The sequence below is a fragment of the Haplochromis burtoni genome, unplaced genomic scaffold (genome assembly GCF_018398535.1).
Source record: "Haplochromis burtoni strain Fernald_Lab_line unplaced genomic scaffold, NCSU_Asbu1 Contig_321, whole genome shotgun sequence".
Taxonomy (NCBI): Eukaryota; Metazoa; Chordata; class Actinopteri; order Cichliformes; family Cichlidae; genus Haplochromis; species Haplochromis burtoni.
Window position 1 is genome coordinate 521,777 of NW_024582682.1, and position 12,056 is coordinate 533,832.

The 12,056-nt window shown below is 47.7% G+C and overlaps 1 protein-coding gene across 11 annotated transcripts in view; it reads left to right on the forward strand.

The window, feature by feature from the left end:
- The first annotated feature begins 3,595 nt into the window (after positions 1–3,595).
- myt1lb (myelin transcription factor 1-like, b) overlaps positions 3,596–12,056 on the forward strand; it is a 107,102-nt gene continuing 98,641 nt past the window's right edge. For 4 of the 11 annotated variants that reach the window (XM_014340015.2, XM_014340020.2, XM_042228398.1 and 1 more), the window contains exon 1: positions 4,099–4,505. The gene's annotated coding sequence lies outside the window, so the exon portion shown is untranslated. Of the gene's footprint in view, positions 4,012–4,097; positions 4,506–12,056 lie in introns of those variants that run through there. The other 7 variants (XM_042228397.1, XM_014340017.2, XM_014340023.2 and 4 more) reach the window with 3 other exon arrangements.

The window sequence follows — 12,056 nt, forward strand, 5'->3', positions numbered from 1 at the left end:
AAAAAATGGCCTCTAAATAGTTCAAGCGCTTTTCATTTCAGGTGAGGAGATGAATTTAAGACGGTATTTATGTTAAGTAGACTCTTCTTCATTTTTCTTCCACGTCTGAGAAGAAAACCTTGAACTTGAAAAATGATTTTCAACATGATGAGTGTGATTATTAACCTTCACTTCTGCTTTTCAAGGCATTTCTGCTGAGCCTCGTATTAAATTCATCATCAGCTGACAGAAAATCAGCCGCGTAGCTGAAGCTCCAGCAGTGAGTCAGGACTCACCTGTTTAAATGCATTTGTAGGGGTGTGGCCTGTTTGATTGGCAGGTGCGTGGTGGCACAGGCAGCTGTAGCTGTTAGCTGTCTGCTGCTCTGGCCGGGAGGTTATCGTACTAGAAGGCTGACCTCCAGTTTTGGTGCACAGTGAAATTCTGGGATTTTGATTGGATGTCATTGAGCATCATTGTGCGATGCTTCCTGACAGTCCATGAATGAAGGCGATGTGGTTGGACTGAAGGACTGAGGAGCACTCGGTAAGTGTTATGCAGGGATGCAGAAGTGGTGAGGTTGATGTTCTTAGATTTACTTGGTTAGGTTTGTGCACTGAAAGGCTCAGTCTAAGGGTCTTGCTACAAACTAGCATGTGGCTGCTTTACTGCTCTGAAAGACACTTGGTGAGGTTTCACCAGAGGTTGTGGTTTGAGTCCAAATCGCTCTCCACACTGATGAATGACGCTCGTCTGGCGTGTGGACGTGTGACGAGCTGGGAGCTGAAACCGTGCTGTCGCATGTCTTTAAACACAACCTTGTCATAATAACTCTCATTTGTGACAATATTAGATATGATGAGGTGCAGAAAAGTCAACCTGGGAGCCAGAGTGTTCCCGCGAGAGCTCATTAAAGTGACAGTCAGTGAGCATCAGTTATGCTGATGTCCAGTGACAAAGAGATTTATGAAAGTAAAGACACAAACATGAATTACTCAGGGTGCACATTTTTCCCATAAACCTTTGCTCTGAGGCATTACGGTCTGAATTAAATCAGTGACGAGGGAATGAGCTTTGAGAGCGACGAGAGCGGCTCATTAAACAGCTGAAAACAAACACGCTCTGATTTGGTGGATTTTACAGTTTGTGTACCTGCAGCTTCTTTGCACGAGCAAATGTTAGCAGTGGACTGTGGACATCCCACTAAGCCTTTCCTATCACAAACATCTGTCCTGTGTCTGCTTTGCTTCAGCAGCGTCTCTGTCCTTCCAGTGAAGCACGCCACTTCATTATTAGACCCCCAATAATAAATGTGAGCTGTGGTTGGTTTGGGCCATCAGAGGCACTCAAACAGAAAGCGCTCACCTATTGGTTAATGACTTGTCAATCACAGGTCAGGAACCAATGAGTGCGTCCTATCTGAGCCTTGGCGTGGCCAAACTCCATGTTTTATTCAGCATGAGCTGAAACAAGAGGCCGAGCTCATACAGTCATCGGGACTGTGTCCTCCTCACACGCGTCCACAGACATCGCCCCCTGGTGTTTGTGGGAAGGATTGCTGGTTTAGTGCGTCTGTCTTCAATCCATATTTATGACATCATACAGTCTGTTTCATCAGTGCATATGAAATAGTTAGCAACATGTAGGCCAAGAAAAGCAGGTTTAGGTTAACATCAGGATACACAAGGAGTTTTTAATGCGGGGCCTTCGGGGCAGCCGTTTGTATGATCGTCTCTAATGTGATGAAGTTGAACAGAAGTCAGTCGTTTGTGTTCAGTGTGTGCTTTGTTTGGTGTCTCAGTTGGTCTGGCGTGGATGGCCTTCAAGTGTCTCCGACACATTCTGAAGTGTTCACGTCGTTAATTATGAGTTTCAGTCGTTTTCATGCAGAAAGAGTCAAAAAATAAAATAAAGTTGAACTTTTTGTAAGAACAGTTTCAGCTGTTTGTGCTGATGTTTCCTGAGAGCAGGACCTGAATTATAAGACTAACAAACTGGCACTGAAATGAGTTTAACATGGATTACAAATATTTTATATGAAACAGTCAGTAAAAATGTATGTAGAATATATTTACATGTAATTTAAACTGATTTGAAGATTTTGAAAATGTTCTTTATTCAATTTTATTTATACAGCGCCAAATCACAACAACAGTCGCCTCAAGGTGCTTTATACTGTAAGGTCGACCCTACAATAATACACACAGAGAAACACCCAACAGTCATGTGACCCCCTATGAGCAAGCACTTTGGCGACAGTGGGAAGGAAAAACTCCCTTTTAACAGGAAGAAACCTCCGACAGAACCAGACTCAGGGAGGGGCGGGGCCATCTGCTGTGATTGGTTGGGGTGAGAGAAGGAAAACAGGATACCCGTCTTCCTTCCTGTACCTGTCTGATTCATGATGTCATCACAGTCAGGCTGGCTCTCCATCTTTATTACCTCACACTGAATCTGAACCAACATCTGGTTTGCAGATGTTTAAGATTCAAAGATCCCGTGAAGATTCACTGCTAACCTGTCACTGACCCCGTGGCTGAGTTATCCCTCGTTATGGAATAATTACCAACAAATTACAATCCAGTCAAAGCCTAAAAGGGAAACGTATCCCGTCACTGCTTCCTGTTTCCGTCTCCTGCCTTCCTTCTCTTATGGCATCCCTGTCGGGATTTGTTTCGCATGTTTGTTGGTTTATGGAGGGACGTTCTGGGTGAGACTCGCCGTCTTCTCTCCGGTTCAGCGGATTTCTTGTTTGAGTGAAGCGATCCTCGGTGCCGAGGCTCCGTGAGCAGCAGATTCACGGCAGGATTCAAACATCACAGCGCAGCGATGCAGGGCTGCTGGGTCAGCGCCTCGGTCTGCCTGATTGCTGGAGTAATTGTGCCTGATTGGCATTAGCATAGGTAATATGGAGCACCCCGGGGGCAGCGGCGGTCCCAGCCCCCCTGAGTACTTATGGTGCCCTGCTGCGCTGCTGCAGGCAGAGAGCTTGTTGGTTGAATAAAATGCTGCTGGATGCTTCTGATGTGTTTACTGTTGGAGCTTCATATATGCTCTGAATATTTATGTGCAAACACGAATGTATTTGGAAACGTTATTGCTCGTGTGCAGCGAGAGGCCCGATTCAGCCGCCCCAGCGGGCCGAGCGAATGAATTAGCACCTCTTGTCCAGTAAGAAACGAAGCTAATTTATACTCTAATTATGACGATGTCTCAGGGATCAAATTAACATTGTGTGTGTTTGCATATCTGTGTAAATATGGAAATCAGTGTGTTGTTATTCCCACACATGAATGTCACCCCAGTTATTGTGCACTCCACACGGCTGCAGCTCGCCCGCTTCCACGCTCATTCATCTTCTTCTCCTCTCTTAATTCTGCTGCTCAGCCAGCCTCGGAGCCTGTGATGGGTGGAGGAGGAGGCGGAAGAGGAGGATTAATTAACGGCAAGCCAGCGATGAGGCAGAGACTTCCTTTAAGTTTGCTTCCTGTTTGTGTCTCCAGTCAGACGAGCACTGAACCACGAGTGGAGCTCATTCCAGCGTTTTTAGGGCACAAACGTGTATCTGTGCTCCCCCTCCCCTCCTCCTCCTCCTCCTCCTCCCCCTCCCCCTCCCTTCATGTGTGCCCGTGCAGGGCCCGTGGGAAGCACTCGCTCTGGGAGCAGACTGTCTGCAGCCCTGAATAAATGTATGTGGGGGGGCAGAGAGAGTGTTGGAGGACATACATGCAGAGAGACGAGCTTTCAGCTTCCTTCAGTGGTCCCTGCATCTCCTCCGAGCTTCCTCACACGCACACACACGCATGCATGCACACACACACACACACACACACACACACACACACACACACACACTCCTTCAGGGTACACCAGCCGCTCTGGAAGTCCTCTCTCTCCTTTGTTGTTTTTCTGTTGGTTGGTCTCAGCGACGGCGGAGCAGCGTGCGCCTCTATCGCGGCTTCTGTGTGTGTGTGTGTGTGTGTGTGTGAGTCTGCAAGGCGGCGTGTGAAGGATACCACTAGCAGCGCCCGGGTAAGTCAGCCTCTTCCTTCCATGGTTTTTTTGAGCGTTTCTCTCCATCTCGCCTGGGATCCTCGCCTCTCTCCACCTCCTCTCCCTCTCCCGCCCTCCCTCTCTCTCTCTTATTGCTCTGCTCACTCTCTCTCTCCCTCAGTGTCGCTCTCGGTCTGCGTTACGCCGTCTCCTCCCGACCGCGCTCTTGCCATACCTGCTTCTCTCTCTCTCTCTCCTCATTGGTGTGTCCTGATTCCTTTTTTCCATCAGGCTCTGGGCCCCATTGGTCGTCTGCCTTCCAACCATTATCTCCACTCCTCCACCCCTCTGTCATCCTTTCTCGCTCTCCGCGCTCTCTCCACCTCCTTCCCTCATTGCCGGTCACATCTCTCAAGTCGTAAAAATGATTTGCATGCAGGAGGAGAGCGCAACTTTGCAGTGAGAGAAATAAAGGAGAGGCTGAAACCGGGAGAGCAGGAGGAAAAGTTTACTGAGAAGACTGCAGCTGGAAGGTAACTCCTGCCCGTTAACGGCTTCTCGTGTTTCTGCCGTGCCCGTAGACGTGACGGTGTGATGTTGATCGGCTGCCCGGCTCAGTGAGCGTTTCGGCTGAATCGGAGCCTCGCGGTCGCTCCGGTGTCGTATCGTCGGGCTTTGTTTCTGTCATGTTGCTGCAGTCGGGCGGGCTGTTGTTGCGTCAGGTATCGTGAAGAAACTTGCATGCTTCACAAGTTTGTTGTGGAAGTTTGGTGCTGAGTGCTGCTCTGCACATTCGCGCTGTGTTTGCTGGAAACGTGTCTCATCGTTATGCTGCTGAATGCTGGATTATTGCAAGATTTCCTCCATGTTTGTGTTCTCGAGCGCTTTGATTTGCACGCACATGTGCTGTCACTCTGATGTCTTCATGGACGAGGCTGAGCGAGGCAATCTGAAGTTCAGCTCAAACTTCAAGCACATGCTGTCCCTTCGGTCTGCTCTTCCTCCTGATGCAGATGTTGTGCGTGTGTGTCTGCATGCACTCACACAGATGCACTGTAACACGTTTCATTCTGTCATGACAAGCAAAGCTTTGCTGCTTCCACAGTGAGTGTTTGTGAGCGCAGGATGGAGGCGTTGCTCGGACACATCTGGAGAGGAGTCCAGACTGACCCTGCGTCGTCTGACACATCGGTGTTTTCAAAGTGAAAGTGTGTGCAGGCTGGGATGAATTCATTTATCGGCCGGTGTCAGTAGTTCAGCAGGTTTATCCTTTGTGTTCCTCAAATCTGAGATTTAGTTAAGTTAATCTGTGATTCAGAGATAAAGTGATGCAAACCTGAGAGACTCTAAATGAGTTCAGTGAAGATTTCTTTCTTTGTTTTCTGCACAAAATGGAATACAAACATAACAAATCAATAAAAGCCCAGAGCAGTCTCTCAGTCCTGAGTTTAGTGTGAAGTCATCTCAAACCTGTGAAACTGCTCTCACTGACGCTCCTACAGTTACAGTAAGAAGTGCATCTCTGAGCCGAGCCGCTCGGCGAGCTGAGGTGAAGCCGTGTTCTCCGGGATGTTCCTGAAACGGCGGCAGGAAGGAGACGGCGTGCTTGTTAGAGAGAGAGCGCGTGGCTGATGTGCTTTGCAGAGCGAGCCGAGGACAGCGAGACAGCTGAATGTGATTAAATTATAGAGGGAAAGCATGCTACCTGGTCTGACTGAGACCAACGCTGTGGGAACCCCCTCCTCCTCCCCCCTCCCATCTCCTCCTCTGTGTGGTGTGAAAGTGAAAGAACCCGGGGAGGCTCGTCAGAGAGGAAGTCAGGTGTTGATGCTGAACGTGGACTCAGTGTAACGAGTCACGGCATCGACGAAGACACGGGTGGGGGTCTTTACTGCTCGGCAGCCTAATGAACGAGCAGGAAAAAGCCTCCCGGGGATCCCCTTCATGCAGCCGCCAGGGTGGGGGTGTGGGGGCAGCTGCGTGCTAATATTAGCTTCCATGTTGAATGGCTGGATCCCACACGAACACGCAGGCTTAGCAGAACTGCGGCGTGCGGTAACACAGAGCATGACTGTGCGCTGAGGCTGGACTGCCCGTGTGGTCGCACGCTGACGTGCATTTAATGACACGAGTGAGGACGTGCTCGACTCGCCCTCCTTAGGCGTTTGGAAAATATTAACAATTTTTAAAAACCCGTTGCTTTCAGCATGGTATACCACCACTCACCACTAGGAGGCGGCGCCTCTTTCGAGGGGAGTGAGGCGGGAATTAAAGCCACAAAACCTCTAGTACAATCAGAGCTCTGCTCACTTTCTGTTCCACAGGGGGCGCTCTCGAGCTCACTGTTTGGACATTGTTGACAGGAGAGCTCGAGACAGTAGAAAAGATTCTGTTTGCAGATGTCTTGCAGGTTTCTATTGTAGTGAAAAACCATTCGTATTCACTCCTGCTCACTGATGTCAGAGCGCCCCCTGTGGACAGTAAACCCGCAATCAGAGCCGCTCATTAAAGGGAGGGTTAAAACCCGATTATTGGCGGGCGCGATCGATGGATTCAAACGAAACACGCTCTGTGGTTGAAGTTTCACGTCAGCTGTTTTTTTAATTTGTCGGTTCATCTGTGACGCGCATGTTTCTGCAGGCATGTCCTACTGAGATAAATAAAGTTTTTCTCATACAGGAAGCAAGAAAAAATGAAACAGTGACACGTTAACGACGCAGATAATCTCTCTGTTATCATCTCGCACTGTTTCTATGCTCCATACGAAATCGCAGAATAAACAAAGTGAAAGTTTGATGAACGACTCACAGTGAGGCAGCGTTTCTGTGTTTGATGCTTTTATTGTTTCAAATTATAAAACGACGTAAAGTGTATTTAAAGGCAGAGATGGATCAGCGGCGAGGGTCAGCTGACGGCTGTGGGAATGTGAAGCGCTCCGTACGAGGCGACTGCAGCACGAGCTGCTGTGAGCGAGAGCAGGAAACGGCGTCCGAAGTTAAAAATGAAAAAATATTTGTTCCCCGTGGCGAAGTTTGGAAAACTAAAGTATCATTTCTGGGAGACGCAGTTTCACGTCGCACATCTGCAGCACATCTGTTCCTTTAACATGAACCTGATTATGCAACACATGCTGAAGATGACAGAATGATGCCAGGTCTCTCTTGGAAATGAGATTTTTAATCTCAATGAGATTTTTTACCTGGATAAATAAAGGATTAATAAATAAATGATTCCTGTAGAAGAAAATAATCACTGTGACGGCACAGCGGTCAGTGTTCCACTCACTGTGGACCTGTGGACTCCCACACACACTCCTGTTTGTAAAGTTAACAGTTAAAAAATCAGTTTTTTAAATTCAGCTTACCGTGAAAAACGAAACAGCTGATTTATTTCTTATTCAAATGTCGAATTTATCATTTACTTCATCCTGAAGCTGATCGGGAGTGCTCTCATCATCATCATCATCATCATCAGTATTGTTGTTACAGGTGTTTGCGGTGCTGTAGTAGCTGCCTATAGGCGTCCTCAGCGTCCTTTGTTCTTACCTCACGTTCTCCAGAGTTCATGTGATGTGTTTGTTTCTTCATAATTGAAATTTTTATGTGCAAATGATAAAATTATGGAACGTCTGCGTCCACACTCTGGGAAAAATCTGGGAGTGGAAACGATGATGTCGACTGTGCATGTGTATGAGTTTACTGATGAAAGAGCGTGTGGACAAATCAGGTGACCCTGGTCTGCACCGCCGGGGCTCTCGGGATGAGTCGCAGGTTCGGCAGCGGCCGATCTCGGCTCAAACATTTAATCACGATGTGGATTTTTGGTCTCATTCGGGTCATTCCGAGCTCGCTGTGCGTGTCTTTGTGGGAATCAATGCGGTCTTCCAATCAGTCTCCGTGACGGGCTCGGGCAGAGGGGAGATCGATCGATTCGAGCCGACACGTCGTCGATGCCGACATCTACTCGGTGTAGGATGTGGCCGCTCGCGCGTCCTTCGCACACGCACTCCTGCGGCGGCTGATTAATTATGCCGCTCATCAGTCAGAGCACGAGTTGTAGCAGATACTGTAAAATATCAGCAGCGTTTCCAGGCTGCTGTATTCAATGTGATGGTGACGGGACGAGGTGACGCGGGCCAACAACAATTCATATCGAAGGTTATTATGATCACAAAGTCGCTGCTCCAACACCTGGGATCCTTTCATTCCCTCCTCTGCCCCATCGTTTACATGCAAATCGAACTGTGTGCATATCCAAAGAATCTACAGTTATACAGGAAAGAATGAATGAAACAAGGAGACATACAGAGAACTAAACAGGAAGAACACCGAGGGAAAGAGGAAGTACACAGGAAGGTTACAGAAGACTGAAAAAGAAGGAAGTAACACAGAAAGTGAGGAAAAAAGGATATATCAGGGAAGCGAAGAAAGGAAGCATGCAGGGAACAATGATATAAAGGGAGGAGAAAGAGGAAGGAAAGAAGGAAGAATGCTGTAGAGCAGGAAGGAGGTACGGCATACAGGAAGAAAATGGGAAGGAAAAGCATACAAGATGGAAGAAAGCTTATAAGAAGTAAGGTAGGAAAGTATACAGGAAGTTAGGAAGAAAGGACACATAAACAAAGAAAATGGGAGGTAGGGAAGGATACTGGACAGGAAGTAAGGAGGCGTGCAGAAAACGGGAAGAAGGCATGTTTTGGTAAAGGAGGAAATGAGGAAATGGGAGGTTTCGGATGTGTAATTAGAATATCAGGTAGAAGCACTCGTGTAACTGTTAGCTGTCGTGTCAGGACTGAAGTCCGACAGCAAAAGGTTAAACCGCTTGTTAGTGGATAGAAAATCGTATTACACGTGGCGGTTACCACCTGGATGTGGTCGTCCGTCCCCCCGTGTGAAAAAGGTCCACAGAAAACAGAGTACAGGGAGTTTCAGTGTGGGTATCCCTCCAGAGAGACACACACACCTTCGTGCCTTTCCTCGGGGAAAACGCGATCTATCTCCTGGCGGGCAGGCCAATTAAAAACCAATCAGGCTGCTTGGAGTGCGCTGGTAATGGGAAAGCCGAGGCAGTGAAGGAAGTGCGGCTGATTAATGGACATTTTCACCTTGTGGCATAACAGCCTGCCACAGGCATCCATCACCTCGGGGGACGACGCTGGCCCCACACCTATCCCGACCGGCTGACGCGCTGTAAGAGATGTGCGAGCGTGCGACGGCGTGCCTGATGAGGCTGCGGGAGCTCCGCGTTAACCTGCCTGATCAGCAGGCCGCCGCCGCGGCGTCACGGCTACAGCTGCTTGTTTCCGTGTTCACACATCAGAGGATGCGCTGCTTGTGTTAAACGTGCATTTCTCATGTATTAGTTATAATAACGTGAGCCTCCCAGTGCTCGGTGCGAGCACGATGAGCAGCTGGAATCACTTCCAGTGTTTTCGTTGCTCCGGCGGGTCAGAACCGGACTTTCCCACAGGCTGCAGACACGCTAACGGGGGGTCGGGACGCTCTTACCCAGCGCAAACACCGTGTTTGTGCCGTTGCACGGCGGCGCGCATTCAAAAGGAAAGTATTAAACGGCGTGAGCCGAGCTGGTTCCATTTCAGGAGCCACTGTGACCTACTTCACACAGCCCGGCAGCGAGCTGTAAATAAGGATTTTCATAACCTGCTTTGGCCTTTTCCCATTAGAGCCACGACGGTGCCTTGAAGAATATTACAAAGAGGTGAGGAGCAGCTGTTTAGAGCGCTGCTATGATATCATCAAAGCGCTGACCTCCAGACTGCTGGAGTCTTTGTCATGCAATTACAATTAGCTTTAGCACCACGTTTAGCGTCAGCGATAGGACGGGACGGAGGGCGGGGGGAGTAATTGAATTTCTGTGTGCGCGGCTGCAGTTCAAAGTTGATGCCACTCGGTTTGTGTGTCTATCTGCCCGTTTTACCCGCCTCGCCGTGGAAACGCATTTATTTCAGCTCCGGCTTAGTTTGCAGATCTTTTCCAGTCGAATCAGCAGCCACGCTGGCACCTGTTGACATTTAGTTTCTCTCTAAACAATGAAACGATGAATCATTAAAGGAAATGTTTCAATCACAGCAACACCCGCCTCCTCGCTAATGACGCTGCTGCGTCATTACCGAAAAGTCAAGCAAGACGCCAGAGTCTTCAGGTCAGAGCGGTTACATCACTGCTGCGAGGGAGGCCGCATGTCAAGGGAGGGTGGAAGGAACCAAGGAAGGAAGGAGACCAAAAGCACACAAACCAGAACGGAAGGAAGGAAGTGCACATGAAGGCAGGAAAGTCAGGATGTTACACAGGAACGAGACATATAGGAAGGAAACAAGGAAATAGGAATTATGAAGGAAGAACATATACAAAGAAGGAGAGATAAGCTTAAGGAAAGGAAAGAAGAAAGCATACATAAATAAAGAACGAAGGGAAGGAAGGATGTATGATACAATAACAAAGGAAGGAAATACATAACTAGGGAAGAAAGGAAATATGGATATTGAAGGACATTAAAGGTTTAAAGTATACAAACAAAGAAAATGAATGGATACAGGAAGGAATGAATTAAGGATACATAGAGAAAAATCTGGAAAAAAGAAGGAAATGAAGGCAGAAAAGAAGGAAGGAAGGATGTACAGAGAAAGGACATACAGAAGTAAAAGGAGGCAGGAATTGAAAAAAGGAAGAAAGGAAGAAGGAGAAGCTAAAAAAGGAAGTGTCAGGGCAGTACATGGGAACGTGGCGAGATATTGGAAAATGATTACCAAACAGGCATCCATTATTCAGCAGGGCAATCAGGGAGGGCACGCGCTCCTTATTTATGCCAGCGCTGTAAATCAGATTTGTCGGTTTTGATCACTCTAAAATCTCCCAGTCACACGCGGGCAATATTGGGTGAATATTACACTGTCTAATGGGTAATTGATGACGGCATGTGACACCGGTCGAGACGAATGGACGGCCTGCAGGAGCGAGGAGGTGGTGTCGGGAGAGGAGCTGATTGCTTTGAGTAGCTTTGCAGGAATAATTCGGGTTCACATGCCGCTGTGCTCCTACTTCCTCCTTTTTTAAGTGTTAATGTAAATCAGCACGTGTGCAACTACAGACCAATAACCAATCAGCATCCAGCGCAGGTCACAGACAGCCCGCCTTCATCATCCTCACTTTGTTTTCTACATTTGAGGCACGATGTTGTCTTAACTGGGGATAAGTGATCTGTGGAGGCAGGCGGAGGAAAGGAAATACATCTGTGACTGATTAAGGAAGGAAGGAAGTGAAGAGGGAAGCATCAGGGGAAAAAAGGAAGAAAGGATACATTAAGGAATGATGGATGTTTACAGAAAGGAAGGAAGTATAGAGAAACTGGGAAGGAAGCATGCAAAAGAAGATGTAAAGAAGTAAACAGACAGGGAAATGGAAGGATACAGCATAGGAAGGATAGATACAGGGAGGAAAGAAGGAAATATAAAAGGCTTTCAGGTAGGAAGGAATTGTGGAAGGAGGGAAGCAAGACAGGAAGTGTGGAAGAAGAAAGGAAATATACAGAAAGTAAAGGAGATCCTGGAAGAAAGGAAATAATCACTGAGCAAAGAAATAAACAATCAAAGAAAGAAGAGAAGCTTGTAGGAAGGAAGAACAAAAGTCTGCAAGGAAGGAAGGTATTATTAAGGATTCAGGAGAAAGGAAGCATGTATGCATAATGTTAGGAAGAATAGAAGGATGGACAGCAGAAGACATACAAGATGAAGGAAGGACAGAAAGAAGGAGGGAAGGAACTAATGATGTGAAGTATACAGAGAGGAAGAAGGAAAGGAAGGAAGAAGTATGCATTAAGGGAAGGAAGGAATTAAATATGCAGGAAGGAGGAAGGGAGGATGGATGCATGAAAGAGGAAGGAGAGAAGGAAGCATGAAGGAAGCATGATGCTATTTTGTTGCACAGATAAATGTTTAGTGTGTGTGTGTGTGTGTGTGTGTGTATGCAAATGTATTTGTGATTGATTCGTGCGTGCTGATGCCCTGGTGCTGCAGCGCGGCGGGCGGACATGATGTGCTCTGAGTGGCGCGTCTCTGCGAGGGTGGC